Source organism: Patagioenas fasciata, chromosome 1, assembly GCF_037038585.1.
Source record: "Patagioenas fasciata isolate bPatFas1 chromosome 1, bPatFas1.hap1, whole genome shotgun sequence".
In the NCBI taxonomy this organism is placed as follows: domain Eukaryota; kingdom Metazoa; phylum Chordata; class Aves; order Columbiformes; family Columbidae; genus Patagioenas; species Patagioenas fasciata.
The window spans coordinates 89,827,225-89,845,856 of NC_092520.1; the positions used below are offsets into that span (position 1 = coordinate 89,827,225).

The 18,632-nt window shown below is 36.8% G+C and overlaps 1 long non-coding RNA gene across 2 annotated transcripts; it reads right to left on the reverse strand.

Moving 5' to 3' along the window:
- Positions 1–5,708: 5,708 nt before the first annotated feature.
- On the reverse strand, positions 5,709–18,287 carry LOC139827011 (uncharacterized). Of its 2 annotated transcripts, none has more exons than XR_011737188.1 (4): positions 18,206–18,287; positions 17,892–18,003; positions 13,046–13,166; positions 5,709–6,084 (listed from the first exon to the last, which is right to left on the reverse strand). It is a non-coding gene; the product is annotated as an uncharacterized lncRNA (long non-coding RNA). The 2 variants fall into 2 exon arrangements; XR_011737189.1 differs by lacking the exon at positions 5,709–6,084 and adding an exon at positions 11,746–11,809.
- Between the last annotated feature and the right edge of the window lie 345 nt (positions 18,288–18,632).

Below are 18,632 nucleotides of genomic sequence, written 5' to 3' on the forward strand. Positions count from 1 at the left end.
TGAACTTAATAATAAAAAAGAGAACCAAATATTGTAGTATAATTCCTATACAAAAGGTTAATTTCATGTTTGATATATACAACAAAATTTAGATGCATCAACCATCACTAGATTTTGACAGTGATGTTGGTAGATTAGCCCATATTAAATTTGGACTTTATGTCTGGGTTTTCATTTTCCATCTTCAGTTATTTCACAAAAATCGGAAACCATAAGCACTGAAAATCACAAGTGAAGCCTCAAAATAATCAAAATCCTATCTTAAAAATCCTAAGTCTCAAAAAGAAAAACAAAGAGAATTTTGAAAATGTATGTTGTGGTCTCTTGTTTCTTTGCGTGCGTATATCTAAGATTACAAAGTATCACCTGGTCATTATTTTACATTTTTTTGTGTCACTACACAGATAATTTGTTGTCGTTGTTGTGGTTGTTGCTGTTTCTTGTTTGTTGGTTTTGTGCATGTGTGTGGGGTTTTTAATTTGTATTTTCCCCCCATTTTTTCTATTAAAACGAAAACTACGATCTTCACGAAATATCTCAACTTCTGGAGCTAAGCACAAAGATTACCCCTCCTTCCATTAATATCATGCTAGGCTTGGAGTAAAGTCCAAACAGTAGAGAGTACTGGTTTTTCTTTTCACATGCTGAGCCCTTTAATCTCAGTAACCCAGTAAGTACTTGTGTTATGGGTGAAACCACAAAACACAGGTAAATCTAGGTGTGCCTGGCCAGAAGATCAAGGAATATGATTATTCCTCTTTAATATGGAATACCGCATTCAGTTTTGTGTCCACTCCCCAGTACATGAAGACATCAATAAACTGGAGCAAGTTCAACAGAGGGCCACCAAGAGAGTTGAGGCTACAGCAGTTGCTCAGCGAGGAAAAGCTTTTTAGCTTGGAGGAGAGACTGCTGCAGGTCATCTTCCCAGCATTTATGGGGAGTTCATCAAGGAGATAGAGTTCTTTTTTAGGGGTACCTGGTGGTGGAATGGCAGACACTGGTCAAAAGTTGAAATGGGAAATTCTGAGAGGTTATAAGGAAAAATTGTTCTCATCAACAAGACATTTTCCCTACTGAAAGTTTGTGAAGACTCTGTTTTTGGAAGATTTCAATATTTGACTGACAGGTCTCTGAGCTGGCTGGTCTGAATTCAGTTTGACCCACTTTGAAAAGGAGTTTGGACTAGACACCTCCTGAGGCCCTTTCCAACATGACTGATTGCGTGATTCTACATATGAATACTTAAATTTCTCAACCCAGATCCACCTATTACCTAATATGTCCACCTAATATGTCCATAGGTAACTCAGTTTTATTCATTGTAATTTTCTTAGGAGTTGAAATTTTGCTCCAGACGGAGTATTATTCAAACATTTAACTATGTGTAGTTTGAAAAGCTTCTACTCTATGATATTATAAACATAACTGACTCTCCAAATCAATTATTTTAAACAGTTTTGTTGAAAATGTTATTACCAAAGGTGAAAGAGAAATTATTGTCATTAATACTGACAGAATTACAGTAACATTACTAAGAAAAAACCAGACTTCTCAGGAGAGTAGGCCAAGTGTGACTAAGCAAAGCAGGCCACTTAAAGGAGAGGAGTGTCTTCAAGAGTCTCTTTCTCTTGAAGTGTAGAGGCAACAAAGGATGTGGTGAGGCTCCTGATTTCTGCATCTTCCTTAACAGATTACATTATTAAATTAAAGGCTGAAAAGTCTAATACTAGAGAGTAGTAGCCACTATTTAACTTAATATTGTATTGATTTAATTTATAGAGGCATAATATTATCCATGTTAGCCTTACATGTGCACAGACAGGTAATTCCAAATGGATGGTTAGTGTGCCATAAATACATTTTGAAAGGCAAAACTGGCTGAATGGTAGTTTGAGAAAGCTGAATAAGCCTGAAAATAGTGTGCAATTAATGTCAATTAACAGTCATCCCTCTGTTTTTGAGAAAAGAAACAACCTAGCATGATGAACAGAAGATATCAAGGATTTTTTGGGGATACTGTAATGGGCTTTTTTTGTTTTGTTTTGTACTTGTAAGTATCAAGTATATTTAATTAAACTGAAGTAAATAAACACCAACAGCTATGTAGGGAAATACAACTGAAGAAGCATGCTTTTTTAAAATGTTTTCAGGCTGGGTACATTTTTATATTAATATGCAGTGCTTATAATCAGAGAAGACAAGTCAACTGAGTTTTGCCAAAAGTTAGAAAACCTTAGTTGGCTGGCAGTACAGGAAACCAAAAATACAAATCAGCTTTATCACTTGGAATTTTCAGCATCACTGCATATGTTATGAAAAGCATATTAGTGCTGCTTAAAAGTAATAAATCTTAGGGGTTTTTATCATGTTACAAGCATACTGCACTGACACTAAGCCAATGAATTCTTAATTTCCTCTTCACGTACCTTTAATTCTTTCAGTCACTCTTTTTCATTTGATTGGATATCATGCACTATTTACCCAGGCATACTACTGCCCTGATTCTAGCCTGTTTTACTGCTTGCCATAGCAATGTCCATACATCTTTTATTTATCTTATTTCTTTCTTTTCTCTTTCTTTTGCTTCTCTTTCTTTTCTTTTTTTTTTTGTGCCTTCTCTCCTTTCTTGTTCTTTCTTCCATTCTGTCTGTTTTGCTATGCCTCTAACATCTGTCTGCATAAACCATCTACTCTTTCTGTCCTTTGGGCAGAGACTATAAGCATCTGTATACTTCTTCACTTGAGGGTAGTCAGGAATTCCCTTTACTACTTAGAACACATAAGCTTATTAAATATTTCCAGGAAAAAATTCCAATTGAAGTTGCATTTTTTTCATTTGTGTATCTCCAAAGCCACTGGGTTGCCCTTCCTTTTTCTGTGGAAACTCCTCTTTATTTGAATGACCTACAAGGAATATCCTCAATTCCTACTCAGCAGCTATACAAATAATTGTTAGCCATTTGCAGTTCAAGGACAATGTCTGTACAGCAAGGTATTTAAATGGGTAGAGTGCCTTTCAGAGGTCCCCGAAAATTTGAGATATCTCTGCAGCCCTGAGAAGAAGGTTACCCCAAATTGGAGGAAGAGTTTAAAATAACTGATTTGTGGGTAGGAAGAGTTTCCTCCCACAGCCAACATGAATAAATTCACTCCATGATCCCTCTGACTGGATGTGCTGCTGCATGGCTTTTGAGGCGTCTTGTCACCACTTCTGATTCAGCCACAGCTAGCTGCCTCAGACACTGAAAACAGTTGTGCTGCTGCCACTAGACGTGATGGGTCTACTTCTCCTGATTCCTTTCTAGCCTCCCTACAGATATACTGCTTTAAGCATATTTATTCAGCTCATTTGTGTGGTCTATTGTTTGACTGTTTCTGAAGTACAAAGACTATAAAAAACAAATCAGTTGTAGGAGGTGGTCTCTTCTAACCTCTCAAAGCAAAATTATATGCTTGGTGAGTCAAAGTCATTAATATCTTTCTTAACAAAGTAAAACATCAAGTTCTGTGATGATAATCCTAACAGTTGTTCCTTCTTAATTGCATTCTTCACTTTTTTGTTGTTGTTGTTGTTGTTTTTTCCCCAGTCTTTGGTAACATTTAAAAAGATAACAACTGTTTAACATAGATATGTTCCTATGGGCAATTATACTAACAAATGAAGGAGCTCATTGATGTAAAATAGAGACATGGCTGTGTGCTTTCACTTTTTTTTTTTTTTCCCTAGCTGCTTCTCAAATCTCTCAAACTTCTCCTTTCCCCTAAATTATTTTGTCAAAAATATCTAGTGCAGTTGCCAGTTAATTCTTGTAAATGCCATCTGTTACACAAATCAGACTTACTGACCCTTTTGTAGTTCTTGCTGCTGTGAATGTGTTACTACCTGCATTTGCATCAGATTCTTGGAATGTAGTTATATTTAGGTGACATGATATCCATAATTATGCATTATATCCATCAGTAGTTGTAAATGAAACTTGAAAAATTCAATTGCAGTTAAGATAATTTCCCACAACTCTAGCTGACTGAATTCTTAATCCTAACCTCACTGCTCCTTGGGAAACATTTTGCATAGAAATAACCAGAACCTTGCCCTTTCTTTTAAGTAGCCATATTAAAAGCAGTCTATTGCTTTCCTTCATAGTTACTTTCAACATCATGTCATAAAAACTTTCCGAGATATATTTCAGAAAAGTCAAAGGATGAAACAAGTATAAAACTGGAAGTGGGTCAATGAAGAAAATCTACTTGTTTCACTAGTCTGATGAGCATTAATTAGAGTTATTTAAGACCAAACTGGAAAAGGTCCCGAAAGTATGTCCTAATAAAACTTTAAAAGTGTCACCTTGCAGTCAACATAATTTATTGTCACTAAGTAAATGATGTGATACAGACCAGATTCTTTACAGCTAGAAGAGTGATTTGAACATCCATTAAACAGAGATTTAACTGATGCTTACCACCACTTATACATGGGTGATATGTGTTATGTCTTGCATTTTTATGAGTTAATGTGGTATAGTTAATGTTAGAACAAAGCACATCTTAGGAGAATGTAGCATAAAATCTGTTTCACAGATGTTTGATCTTGCATTTCATAGTCATCTCGGGTTTTTACGCATGTGTGGTGGGAAATAGTAGTTTCAAAGAAAGACAGTCCACTGCTACTAATCATGTATTAGCAGTTCACTGCAAATTATGGGGTAATAATTCTACCATAGCATTCTGTCAAGGACAAATTATGACAAATGACTCCATAATTAAAACCTTCCTCTGACTAATTGTAGGTGAAGCTGGAGTCATCTCTTCTTTTTAAGGTTGGCTAATACTATCCAACAAAAGACCCCACTTTCATGTCTTAAGAATTTTACCAAACCCTTTGAAAAGACATTTTCATAACAGGTTTCTGAATGTCTTCAGAAATGCAAACCATATGATTCAAATTTTTCTGAGAAATACATTGGGTTCCTCCCTTATTGATCTACTCTCTTTCATCAAAGCTCAAACTCCTCAGAGGTTTGGAGCAGAGTTGTGAAATGACAAAGAAGATCAGGTATTTGTCAAAGATTTATATTCTAATAGACTCTGAAAATGTCCGCATCATGGGAAGACATATGTTTTTAAAAAAGTGTTCACGAACACTTAGGGTTTTGAACTGCTGATCTGTGCTGTATCTGAGCATGGAACAAAAACTGAAGTTCAGTTTGTTCCATCGTTTCAGTTTCTCTATCATTTATTTCAACAAGGTTGAATAAACGTAATTTTAAAAAGACAAGAACTTTCTAGAAGACCTGGAACTGCAGATAGGACAAAGAACACAATCTAGAAATAAAATAGAAAAATCAGAAATAAATCTTGGCATTAGGGAGGAAAAGAAACAGGCTAACCAGACAGAGGCAAATTAGGAAACAGAGCTTCTAATGGAGACAGAAAGTGGGATGTGGGAAAATAGTAACTAGTGTATTGGGGAAAAATGAAATTCAGGAAGACTAGGACTGAGAACAAATGTGGGAAGAGGGCACAAATGAGCTATCAGTTAAAGAGTTAAAGGGAGAGGAAGAAAGGGAACTATCTAAGAGAGTGGCCTAGTGAATTAGGACTCTGACCAGTTAGAACAGGACTTTTCAGGCTATGAGACTGTGAGAAAAAGTAAGAAAATTAGGAAATAATATCTAGATCTTAGATTCTGGAATAACTTTTGTCTGAATCAGAAATTGCTTCAAAATATCTAATGATATGGTATTTGTTTAACACATTTAAAAGTTTCTATAGGTGACTATTTCAATACCTCAATAGTACAACAGTCCTGCAAGTGTCACCTCTGGTTTGGCCAGGGAAACAAAATCCTGAGACTTCAGGAAACACCAGTCACTGGCTTGTGCTTTGTTGAAGACGTGGCAGCAATCAAGGGGAAGATCTTCGTACAATAGTCCACATGGCAAAAACTGTTAAGCTGTAGTTCTCAGAGTACCAGTGCTTCAGGATGGTCAGGTTCCCATCATATGTTTGGATTCTGATAACAGGCATAAACTGGCAGAACAGTGCTTGGCAAGTTCAGCCCAATAACTGGAGAAGGGGACCCTAGACAGCAATAATAGTAACAAGAAGAAGAGGGAGTAAGAGGTAGAGTAGGAAAATGATAAGACATGAAAAACTTAAGGGGGCTACATCAGCCTCACGGTTGCCTTCAAAGGGCCGAATGTAGTTCTAGGACTGGATAAAAGTAGGAGTAGTTACATTTATTCAATTACATTTATCCAGTCCTAAAATTACATTCGGCCCTTTCTTCAAAGGGGCAACCGCAAGGCTGATGTGATCCCCAGTGAAAATGAGTTTGACATCCCTGATTTAGAGCATCACATGCTAGCTCTGGCACAAAGCTGCTATCTATCTGTGGTACTGCAAAATTCTATCATTTATGAACTTCTAGTTGTGAGAAATTTGCCATTTTAGTTGTCTATTTGCCTATACTCTCTCAGTGTACTTGGTCACTCCAGAAGTTTATTTAGAATAACTTGTATCCTGTATTTCATTTAATTGGTAGCCAAACTCTAATTTTCACATTTCTCAGAGTGTTAGGTTTTCTGATATTAAAATAAACTAACTTTTACGTTTAGATCTATTGGGAGTGATTGCTCTAATTGTTTTTGAAGAGATTGCATTATGAACTGTGGTGAAGTTTAGAAATATTTATCTGTGCAGACATTTCCTTTTCACAGTCATCCCAGCACATACATCTGATTGTGGAAGTTACTCCAGGTCAGAAGAAAGGGTTGCAGAATTCTAAGATGTAGGCTTCAGCTATGTTTTTTCTTTCAAATTTTAGGTATTGTCATCTTCATATGAAGAGTCACATTTCTGGTGAGCGTTGCTGTCTTTGCTACCTGTTTGCTCTTTATAATCTCTTCTATAATGCTCTAATGTCTTCTATATTTCTTTCAGAAATACTTTGTCAAATTAGTGACTGTGTTTTGGGAGGTACAGAGACTGCAAAAAACAGAATAAAAGGCTGCATGTATGTAATATAAAACAGTTTCTAGTAGGTTAGCTTAAAGTCATTCCATTAGGTTAATATCTCAATGAGGTAAGGTAACCCAGTTCTATTTTAATGGTCAGATGTTAAACTTCAGGAAACCACCTGTATTTCTGTGCTATTGACATTAGTGAAAAATTAATCATTGGACATCTTAACCAAAATTAGGTTTGTATTTTCACATTTCAATATTGAACTTGTTGGAAGTGGTTCTGAGAATTTGAATGTTAAAATTATTCTCATCCGATCAAGAAATAGAAGCAACAACAAGCGATTCATACCCAATTGTAAAACCTTGCATTTTTGATGGTCACAATGAACTGCTGAAATTGACCAAAATATATTTACACAATGTATTTGACAAATAATTTCAAGAGTACATACCCTGCAGAAACCTAATTCTGCATAAATTGGCTGTTCACAGCCAAAAACCATGCTAAAAGTATATCCTAAAATTATTAGCTATGAGGTATTTTCCTAGTTCTTCCAGTTCTTAATAATGATGATGACTTCCTCCTGTATTTAAATGCAGTCAGATACCACAGTACTGACCCCCATTTAGTATATACATAGACAGAGTGTTTTCTTTCAGTTGTTAACAATATTTTAAAACAGTGTCTTCATTGTATCCCTAGAGATGAATTACTGGCAAGAACAAGTAGCAAACACTGTAGTGCTCTTGAATGCTGAGCTGTATTCTGACTGCACATATAATTTTTTTTTTTAACATATATCTCAGGTCACTGTCAATTCAAGTTGTAGTTAAAGTGAGTTACTACTTCAGGGAGTATTCTTGCCACACAAATAAAAAATTAAGGGAAACTGAGATGCAAATTTTCTTCCTCAGACCAGCAGAAAAGAGGCTCAATGTACTCCTCTCTTAGTTTCATCTCCAAATGAAAACTGGAAAGCCTCTACATGCACTTATATGAGGCAAAACAAAGGTTTTTCCTGGTTTCTGGATTTGCTACTGTTCCATCCCTGTCTCCACACATTCTCACAGGATGCAGACAGAGATGGTGAGCCATAAATAATTTTATTTACATTTAACTGCACGGAGATCTTTCTTCCCCTGTGAACTCTCTGGAAGCTGTCAGTGTTTAGTGATAGTGGCATTCATCGTACTCCATTGCCATTTAAAAACATGTCTATTTGTCTGCAGCTGTTATTGAGAATGAAGATAAAGCTACAGAGGACACTTGATTTGCTTTATTCCCATAGAAGCAGTATATCATCAATTTGAGGTCAAACACCAAGTTAGAGGTGTTTCATTAAAATTTAACCTATGCTTCTAAACTGTCTCATATGAACAGGCGAGCAAGTCACGCAAATCACCGGGGGAGTGATTTGGAGCGAGTTAAATCATTGACCTGTAACCTCAGAATGGCTCTGTTAGTAAAACATTGGCTTTCCTAGTAAAAAAACAGAGGACAGAGTTTGAGGGCATGCAGGGAAGGAACGCTAATGTAATTTTCATATCTGTCAGATGAGTAACTGCAGCTCTCTTAGCTCTGTGTGTAAAATATACAATGCGCAATAATACACTAAGGACATACAAAGCCACAGCAGCCAGTAACTTGAATTAAAACATCAGTTCACTGTAAGGATTACAGAGATTAAAGGTATTGTGGTCCAGGTATAAGTGAAACTGCCTTTCTGTTTTCTCAGCCATACTCTACCACTTGTACCCTGCACAACCAGCTTGAACACTGATTTTTTGCAACTTTGTAACTGCAGGACCATTACACTTGTGCACTATGACAGATCACATCTGATCCTCACTGCAGATGCCATTGTAATATACCATACTTCTTTTTAATGGCAATATAATTCAGTAGTTTGTGTGAAAACACTGTCTGTAACAGACAGAATACTTGACACCTACACTCATTTTTTTTTCTCTCTCCTCTCTCTCTGGTTAATCCATGGCTCAGCTAAGTCAATTTATATTCCTCATCAGTGAAACTGAGATTTCAAGTCCTTGTTTAATACACCTGATCATATTGTGCCTCAAATCAGGCCCTACATGTCATCTGTTGCACACATTTGCTTACTGGTGCCAACTGGAGACTTCCTGCAAACATTCCCTGAGGCAGGCCTACTGCCCTCTACTTCCCTTGCCATGTGCCAACTGCATTGTTTGGAGCCAGTAATATAAATAATACTGATCATAACAAGGGTGTCCTGATCTGGTGATACTCAGGAAGGGTAGTCTATACTAAAAGTGTACAAACCGGCAAGCCTTCTCTGGAGCAGTGTCACTCAACTTGTGATCTGCATGTGACTGGTGGCCTGCCAGAGCACAGCAGGCACTGGCTGCTGTGTCCTGGCCTCCTCAGTGACTCTGATTCACAAGAAACAAACAGCTTTGATTATATCACAGATGCAAACACGAGTCTTATTCGTTGTTTTATGATATTAGTATTTTAAACTAAGATATTTCTAGGAACACTACATAAAGATTTGGCCGAAAAAAACCCCAAACAACGAAACGAAACCAAACAAACAAGACCAAACCAAACAAAAAGAAAAACCCAAACAAACAAAACAAGAAGAAAAACAAAAACAAAAGCAAAACCACAACTTGTTTACACTAGAAGCATAATTGTTGTGACTTCAGCCAGCTATGGAAATATAGCAGTCCATTAACTTTCTGCTAGCAAAGTAACCTAGTTGTCTAGGCAGTAGTGTATGTAGCATTGCCACAACTATTACTTCAATAACCTCTAAATGTAAAAGAAATTTTGTTATCTGCTGCAAATATTGATACGGCAGCTATAATTTGCTATATTTCTTTGTATCAAAATTTGGATACTTTTCATATAAGCCTTATGTTATGGATTTACTTCTTTTTTACTTGCAAGTCTACTCTGGTTCTCTCACAGTATAAATATATAACTAAGAAATATCACCTAAACCTAACACATCACCATGACTGTGTTGTAAGCAGGAAATCAGCTGTGTGAGATGTTACAGTTATTTGTCAGGAAAACAAAACAAAACAAAACAATAAAATGGGCATTAGCCTACAAATTCTCAGAAGTGTGGCTTTATAAAACCAAGGACAGTTTGAAAGAAACAGAGGTTACTACTTTCTTTAGAAATGAATTTCCAGAAAGACTTCCCTGCAACCTTTTTGTAAACATAAGAAAGTAGTTCCCTTTTATTTGACTGTTTCCGTAACAGTACTGTAACAATATTCTTAGGGGAATTTAGTTGCTGTTCCCAGCAACAGAGCATGACACACAGAAGCAGACTGGTCATCAACCTTTCAGATCATGAATGACGACACAAGCTCCAACAATTATCTGATAAATCATGTACCCTCAGGTTCTCTGGGGAAAACGAGCGGTTTGCTACTTTGTTTCACTAATTGAACTTGAAACGTCTGTGTTCATACTCCTGGGTGGACTGCCAAGATTCATTGCTATCCTTTTGAAAGCTACCTGACCTCCCATTGATGTCAGTCGCAGCAAATCGTCTGCCAACAAAATCATAGGGCAGGGGATACCATGCCAGACACGCACCATTCTTCCACTCTTCTGTTTGTTTTTTTTTGGAAGAAGAAAATATAAAAAAAATCATTTAAAGTGTTCAAGGATGAGTGTCTTTTCTTTATTACAGACTACCACTGCAAGTATCACAAGCTTTCACATTTTACTCTTTTGTAATTCTCTACCCTCCAATGCTTTCCTTTCATAAGGCTGGTTTTCATGGCAATTGTCTCCCACCTATCAGTGCTTTGTTCTTTTTTAAACTTATAGACATGACTTTTACACAGTGAAACACCATAATGACAGAATATGCAGCAAGAATGGCAGTCTTTTGTTTTGTTTTTCTACAAAATTATGCTCCAGAACACAAAAAATAGACAAATCCAATACATTTGATTTCAAAGGAGGAGTATGCTTGAATAGGGTAACCAGCTCAATACAATGTCCCCAAGTACAGGCATCCTAAACAGATACATGTAGTTAGGACAGAAGCTGAGCCTGCTTGTCTGACAGAGATTGGTATCAAAAGATCCCAAAGAGAGCATTTTGGTAACCTCAGAAGTATATATTAAGGATTTCTTTGGGCATATTCAAGGCTTTCGAATATCTGCTGAACATCTTATTGCTGAGCAACTTAAAATAAATCCTCAGACTCTCAAGGCACTACACTGACATTGAACCTCTCTTTCTATATTTAAAAATTGTGCATTTATTATTACCATCTGCCTTTCATACTCTCCCAGGTGCTCTATTGATCTATTAGGAACCGCTAGTCCTAAGTGTCTGGCTCAAAGAGCTGCATCTTTCTCTTGATTAACTCTGCAATGCTGCTTCATACTGGCATTCATCACAGCAGAGGCACTGTGTCCCTGGACACAAGAGGTAAGTAAGTGTAACAAAGCACTTCTTAAAGCACGACAATTTTCCAAAAGTGCAAGCAGGCATTATGAATGTACATTGTACAGCCAGGCTTTTAACACACCTAGTTCAAGCCCACTGCAAGGAGTGAAGCAGCACAATTTCCTTCAGTCAGCTCCTGAGGTAATAAAAGCCGGCGGAGAACTGTACTCTGTTATAGTTCTTCTTACTTATTTTTCTGCTAGGTATGTTAACCTTTGGCTTCATAGAGAAATTCCTTGTTTTGTGGTGAAAAATAAAATGGAAAATTTTATCACTCTGACACTGTAGTTTCCAGAAGTTCACATAGATACATACCCTGTAGCCATTTTCCTTCAGGAGATAAATAATCCAAGTCCTTACAGTCTCATAAAAGGATGAACTGGTTGAAAAAAATATACATCTTTCAAAAATATGTAGTTATATAATAATATCTTCATATTGTAATGCAGATTTTGAGACAATTACCTGGTTTTTCCAATAAAACAGGATCTAAATTGAAAAGTAGTCAAAGATTGATTATATTCTAGAATTTGTGTTTGGTATCTTTAATAAACCTGTTCAAAAACGTTGCTGACACTTTTTGGTTTGAAGCTATCATACCAAGGCTTCCTTTGATTGTTCTGATTTCTGAGAATGTATTATTGAAGAAAATAACACCACTTTTCATGGAGATTCTATTTGAGTAAACATACCTGCAGCTTTTGATGAATAAAGAGAAGTAATGGAAGAAATAAAGCAGAATAAATAATTTTAATAATTGAATTCCATAGATACCCTATATTTGACATGCAGTTTTAGGCTTGTGCCAAGTACCAATCACTGAGAAATATCCCTGTTTAAGTTTCATTACTTTTGGGAAGACTTAGTCCTATAAATCCCGTGGGTACTGATAGTAAAACAAAATGATACATAATGGCAAAAAGGTAATAGAATTGAAATATCTGAAGTGACAGGAGAACTCATGTGAGTCTACTATTTGAGATAAATATTTGCGACTTAATTACACAATTGCATCCTCTTTCTTTGGCCATTCAAGCAGATAGACTACATATACCATTCCTGAGCAAAATCTCTCTAACAAAAAGCTGGATTTCCCTGGGCTTTGTTGGGATTGCTTGGTGATGCACATAATGAGCATATTCCCACACTTGACAGCCATTGCACCTTCTTCCTACAAAACTTACTTACTCCTCAGGTGGGTAAACCTGTCACCTCTAAACTCAGTCCTCTCTCTTCCTCAGAGGTCTTCTCAGCAGTTTGCTGTGATGAGGAACACATATCATAGCACAGAAATAGGATGATACCACAATTGAAGCTGGGGTTCTGCCATCTCAGCAGAGGCCTGGACCCAGGGTCTTTAATACACGAGACGAGTCTAACGGTGCTTGTACTGAGCAGGGTTGCACTGAATTTTGTGTGTGCAGCCAGGTCTGTGTCCAGTCCTCTTTGCTCCCAGTCAGTCTGCCAAGGCTCAGTCATTTCTCCTGCTCACAGACTTCAGTGGCTTAGGTAATATTGCCTCACTGATTTATTCCACTGATGCATTATTTTGCAGTTAATTAATTTTGAAATACTTAATTTGTGAATTAGAGTGAACGTTCAGTTAAGCACTTACCGTCAAATGCCATTACGTTTTTTTTCTGAATCCAGCCAAAAGAAAAATTTAACGCCGGAATGAAGTAATTTTTCCTTATTCTCAATCCAGCTTTTATAGTGCAGCATTGACCTAGTTGTAACTGCAACAAAATGAAAACTAATACACAAAACATCCTAGCTCTCTACAGAACACATCTTACTGCACAGACAAATCTGCTGTTTATTCAAATAATGAAGGGTGAAAAACAGAACAAAATCACTTAAAGCATTTTGATGCAGGATGACAAAATCATACCTGCAGAATTAACACAAACACACATGCAGAGAAAACCAGTTTAAAACAGACTGTACATAGAAGGGATAATAAACAGCCTTTAGGGAAAGAAGTTGCAAGATATTTACAGGGTCGAAATCTATTTAACATCCTAAATAGTGCCATTTTATTCACAAACTCATTATGAATTCTAGGGATTGGGTTTGAAAACTCTAGAAACTTAGACAGTATCTTTCACCACTGTAGCTTTATCATGTAGAATTAAAATCCTAAAGGGCTGTGAGGTTTGACTTTTCAATATCTTTCTAGAAAGGCAACAAAAGTATTTCTCAACAGGTATCTACATACAATATATCACAGCATAGCATACCATTCCTAAAACAATATTTCAATGGCTCCCACATATTTTCTATCACTACTCACTGTTTCAAAGGCCATGGATGCTCATTATAAAGACTAGAATAGAAAGCAGTGTAAAAGTGAGTGATCTTACCAAGGGTAAGTCATGCTTGACCAACCTCATAGCCTTTTATGAGAATGTAACAAGGTGGATGGATGATGGCAGAGCGGTGGATGTGGTCTACCTTGACTTCAGTAAAGCCTTTGACACAGTCTCTCACAGCATCCTCACAGCTAAATTGAGGAGGTGTGGTCTAGACAATAGAGTAGTGAGGTGAGTTGCAAACTGGCTTAAGGAGAGAAGCCAGAGAGTGGTGGTCAATAGTGCAGAGTCCAGTTGGAGACCAGTATCTAGTGGAGTGCCTCAGGGGTCAGTACTGGGGCCAATATTATTCAATATATTCATTAACGATTTGGATGAGGGAATTGAGTGTACTATCAGCAAGTTTGCTGATGACACTAAGCTGGGAGGAGTGGCTGACACTCCAGAAGGCTGTGCTGCCATCCAGCGGGACCTGGACAGGCTGGAGAGTTGGATGGGGAATAACCTGATGAAATTTAACAAGGGAAAGTGTAGAGTCCTGCATCTGGGCAGGAACAACCCCAGGTTCCAGTATAGGTTGGGGAATGACCTATTAGAGAGCAGTGTAGGGGAAAGGGACCTGGGGGTCCTGGTGGACAGCAGGATGACCATGAGCCAACACTGTGCCCTTGTGGCCAGGAAGGCCAATGGCATCCTCAGGTGTATTACAAGGGGGGTGGTCAGTAGATCGAGAGAGGTCCTCCTTCCCCTCTACTCTGTCCTGGTGAGACCACACCTGGAATATTGTGTCCAGTTCTAGGCCCCTCAGTTCAAGAAGGTCAGGGAACTGCTGGAGAGGGTCCAGCGTAGGGCAACAAAGATGATTAAGGGAGTGGAGCACCTCCCTTATGAAGAAAGGCTGAGCGAGCTGGGTCTCTTTAACTTGGAGAAGAGGAGACTGAGGCGGGACCTTATTAATGTTTATAAAGATATAAAGGGTGAGTGCCATGAGAATAGAGCCAGGCTCTTCTCAGTGGCAAACAATGATAGGACAAGGAGTAATGGGATCAAGCTGGAACACAAGAGGTTCCACTTAAATTTGAGAAGAAACTTCTTCTCAGTGAGGGTGACGGAGCACTGGAACAGGCTGCCCAGGGAGGTTGTGGAGTCTCCTTCCCTGGAGACATTCAAAGCCCGCCTGGACACATTCCTGTGCGACCTCATCTAGGTGTTCCTGCTCCAGCAGGGGGATTGGACTAGATGATCTTTCAAGGTCCCTTCCAATCCCAAACATACTGTGATACTGTGATCTATAAAGTCTGTTAGCTGTGGCCACACAGCTCTCTATTTGGGAGTCACTGAAATAGGGAGTTTCTTTATGCCAGTGACAAGATAACTTTGTAGCAACAGTTCCTTTAGTTTAGTCAAAATATTTCTTATCGGCTATATATTTCCTTCTTAAAGGAGGAATTTCTGATAGGTCACGTAGTTTGAATCTCCTTTCTCAAATGTATTATATCCATATATGTAGATATATACATCTTCCTTTTCTTTCAACAGCTTAGGTATGAATTGATAAAAAAACAGACAATTTCAGAGAAGAAATGTCAACTAATCAAATCAGAGGGTATTTGCATATCCGTATTTCAGATATTATTAAAGGCAAAACAATTTCTACTTGAACTCTCCCAGCTGAGATGATGTAAAACTTGTCAGAATTATCTTCAGACTTTTTTTACATTATATAGTTTGATTCGACAATGCAACCTCAAAATTACTTGCTTCTTTTGCCACTTTCATGGCTTCTGATTTCTTTGCTGACTATTATACTGAGGAAACTAAAAGGAACAAAGGGAAAAAATTGTTAGTATGACTCATTATTACCTATAAAGAGATGCCATAAATTTGTAATTTAACATTCATGGCATCATAAATCAGAATTACAGTGATACTAAATTAGCATGATGGGAACTAACAGGAGTGAATTAGTGTGAGTATATTAAATATAGCACAATGGGAACAAGTTAATGGAAAAAGAAGAATATGGAAAGTATGAACTCTCCAATAATTAGGTAATGTATTGAAAAGTAAAACAGATGAAAACTGTGTTTATACATATGTTAAAAAAATTCTCACAGTCTCTGCCAGGAATCCTAACTTTGCCCAGGGCTCTGAAACATTCTACATACAGGCTCTGGAAGGGTGAATGGGTCTCACCAAGGAGCTGAGCTGTAGTGACTGGGCAGCTCAGCACAAACAGAACTGTGTGGCACACAGGCAATTGATGAATCTCATATTTAATTTCTAAGGGTGAATTGTATGCTTATTTACAAAAAAGTGGAGAGGAGGGGGAAGACTTATAACAGATGTAAAGGAAAAAAAAATCAAACAAACTTTTTGGAATAGTTCTTTTCACTTGAAGAAACAAATGTATTCCATGTATTGCCTCAGTTAGAAAGTATTTTTGTTTAGTTACTCTTGCTGTTCTTAGTAAGAAACATTGATTACAATTAGAGCCTATCCTGAGGAAACTATCCTAATTCAGGAAAGTGTTTAACATACACTGTGAGTATAACTACATGCTTCAACAGGGACAATAGACCCAAGCATAGTCTAAAGTGTTCCCGCAGTTGTGCCTGAAGGGTGAAGTCTCACAACATTTGCTAAATAAATCAAGATTCAGAGACTGTATTATAAGGAAACAATCTATGGGTTCCAGTAATCTTTGCATGAATTTTCAAAAGTGATTCCTTGTGGTGCAGTTTAAAAATACCAAATTTACCTCTATATTTTTTTTTTTTTTTTTTTTTTTTTTTTGACCGTGAGAAACGAAAGTGACACAGAATAGAGTTCAGTAAAAGCTCATTTTCCAGTTGCTTTTTTGTGTGTGTGTGTGTTTGTGTGGTTTTTTTATTTTTTTATTTTTTATTTATTTTCAGAGCTATCTTTGCTATCTCTACAGAACATCATAGGCATGAATAAAAACATGCTTATTACGTGTCTCAAAATCAGAAACAAAATTCATTATCTTGGTACCGAAATGTCAATGAGCATATTTTAAGCTTGTCTTCTTAAGGAACATGATACTTGGAAGAGAAGGTGAATAAACTTTGTTTAGTTAAGAAATAATAACATTAATTCTTTTAATCAGATTTCTCGGCATTTATTAATAATTTCCTTTGTTACAATATTGCTACTATATGCTAAAATGCTTGCTAAAATTAGTAAAAATGTATTAAATCCAAATGACATCTAAAAGTTGCTATGGTTTTCAAAATCTAATGCGATAAAAATATAGCAAAATTATCATATATTAGGATACAAATCTACCCTAATATATAACATTGCATTCATCCTTTATAAACAAATCATTAGGAGAAAAATAAATGAAAGAAATAAGTTCTTTATATCATTTATATGCAAGCTGAAAACTGTTTTTACAAGAGAGTTCTGTGATTTATTGGCCATAGATTATTAACAAAATAGCCCAATCTAAACATAAATAAATCCATTGTACTGTGAAGATGAAAGAATTATGTATTGTTGTAAAATATAATTTCTCTGAATTGAGTAGAAGCCAAACCAATTTTACAAGCAACAGCTGTGAAAAAATTTGCATGACAAAAATAATTCCGAAACAAAAGCACCAACAGAGTTGAGCAATAAATGTTCTGGACTATAGTTTTCTTGACTTCTAGACCAAATACTTGGTGTCAATATGGACAGATAAATATTGTAACCCTTACTCACCATTTGAAGTACAGAACTGCTAAATCAGTGACAATATGTATTAATAATATTAAAAGTTATTTACCAACATTTTCAGCATGTAAGCAAGATCATTCAGTAAAAATAAACAACAGAGTAAATCTGTATGTAAAAGGGTGATGGAAAATGTTTTGTTTTGCAATCAGTCTTGCTAACATCTATTATTTAAGTATGCACTTTCACAAAAACAAGGAATTTATATTTCTTTTTATTTTTCTTCAAAGAATGAAAAGACTTTCTGTGACAGGAACATCAGTATTTATACAGTAAAACCTTGAAATATAAATACAGCACAGCAGAAGAGCAGAACACAAACAGCCAGCGAGTACAAGTAGCTTAAGAAAGAAAATGCTGTGCTGTGGTTTCACTTGATTTTATTGCTGCATCTTCATTTGTACTCACTTGATTCAAGGTGCTTAAGCTTCATGAAAAAAACTGCAAACAGCCAAGCCTCACAACCCCCAACCGCAGGAACAGCTGGCTATGTTATAAAACACTGAAGAGACAGAGTATACTGAAAGGGAGAAGAAAAAGAATTATGAGCAGTCCACACTTTTTTTTTCTTTTTTTTTTTTTTTATGGATATAATGAGAAAGCTCACAAAATGTATAAATGCAAATTGCCTAGCTACATTAAACTGCTTTCTTTGCATGTACTTACTCTGAAGGGCATTTGCAAAGCATATATTTAGGTGTTTTGTAAGCCACATCACTCACTTAAAGTTTATGTGACACTTTCTCCAAAATCTCCTTCTGCTGAATAGAGCTGTCCAATACTCTTGTGATGAGTGGGCAGTAGTCAGGTTGCTGTGGATGCTTCACAGCCTTGCAGATGGGAAAATGCCAGTTTATGATTTGCTCAAGCCTAGAAATGGTCAATAAGTAAAAGATAGATTTGACTTTAAGAGAATTGACTTCTTAATGCCAGGAATTCTAGGGGATTCCTTCATCTCAGGCTCACACAGGTCTTCTTGGGTGTCACACACCAGGGTTCAAGTCACTGCATGCCTTGCACTGTGCATTCTTCTTTATCTGCATGGCTCATGGGAGAGATTTTAATGTGTTTTAGGGGGTGGCCAGACTGCTCTATACCTGTGCCAGGCTGTCTGTGCCAGCATTCTCAGACATAGGTACAAGGCAGCAG